Genomic DNA, 1,246 nt, shown 5'->3' with positions numbered 1-1,246 from the left:
GGCGCTCGAGCGCCTCCCGTCCTCCTCGGAGGCGMGAACGGGCGTCGGGCGCCCAGCGGCTTGGCAGGGCGACAGGGGTCTGAAATTTCTGGGAGAAGAAAGAAGAAAAAAAATAATAATAATTTAAGGCTCGGCGGCTTTGCCTCCCTGGTGCTGTCCGGCCGCGGCCAGAGCGAGCGGAGGCGCCCGGCTCCCTTCCTCCTCCTCCCTCCTCCTCCTTCCCCGCATGGTTGCAACGAGCGGCTCCCGCCGGGCGCGTCCCGGCTCTCCAGCGCCTGGACCGACGGGTCTCGTGCGCGACGGGTTGCTGGGGCCGCGAGCGAGGGGTTTTTTCCCCCCCACAAGCTCCATCCTCCCCGGCTCAGGTGTCCGAGCATCGCTTCGCCGCCCCCCCGGCCTTCCTCCCTGCCACCAGTCGTTTTAGGCTCAGCCGAGCGTAGGAATGACAAGTGAATTGCGGTGATATTTAAAGCTGTGTATTTTTTTTTTTTTCTTTTTTTGTTAATGTTCCCCCCCCATGACTTTTTAGCGGTTTAACAAATAAAAACGGGAAGAAACGGATGGCTGCTTAATGCGTTGGGAGGGCGGGAGGCCGCCGGCGCGCGCCCGCTTCGCCTCCGGTTTGCCTCCGGCTCTCGTCTCGGCAGGAAAAGCGCCGTTTTTCGGGGGGAGTCTCCGCGGCCGGGAGCGGAGGAGCGAGCGGGGCGCCCGGGCCGGAGGGAGCGGGGAAGCGGCTGCGAGCGATCCGGCCTCGGCCCGGGAACCATGCGGGAAATGGGGCACCTGGACCTCAAAATGGGCCAGGGGTGGGAGCAGCGGAGCTGGATGTCGGCGCTGGGAGCTGGGGTGCCCCCCCTGCCCCCCACCTCGTCCTGCAGGGCACCCCACAACGTATAGGGCAGGGAGCCCTATAGGGTAGGCAGCCCTATAGGGTAGGGAGCCCTATAGGGATGGCCCAGGGGGGTGTTGGGAGCAGGTTCCCCCCGGGGGAGCTGCACCTGGGTCTCTGGCCCCCCCCTATAGCCGAGATTCCCCCCCACCCCCCATAACCGGGCTCCCCCCTATAGCCGCGATGCCCCCGCTCGGCTCCACGTGGCTCCCCCCTCCCACCGCCTTCCCCGACCGTGCTGCCACCGCGCATGCGCCGCGGCCGGGGGGCGGGGCGGCGGAGGTGGGCGAGGCCACGCCCCCTCGCGTGACGACGCCCGGAGCTGAGGCGGAAGTGGCCGCCGGTGAGGCGGGGACG

The sequence above is a fragment of the Rhea americana genome, unplaced genomic scaffold (assembly GCF_003343005.1).
Source record: "Rhea americana isolate MKP2758 unplaced genomic scaffold, rheAme1 scaffold_603, whole genome shotgun sequence".
Taxonomy (NCBI): domain Eukaryota; kingdom Metazoa; phylum Chordata; class Aves; order Rheiformes; family Rheidae; genus Rhea; species Rhea americana.
The sequence above is the reverse complement of the archived record's forward strand: the minus strand, read 5'-3'. Positions refer to the sequence as shown.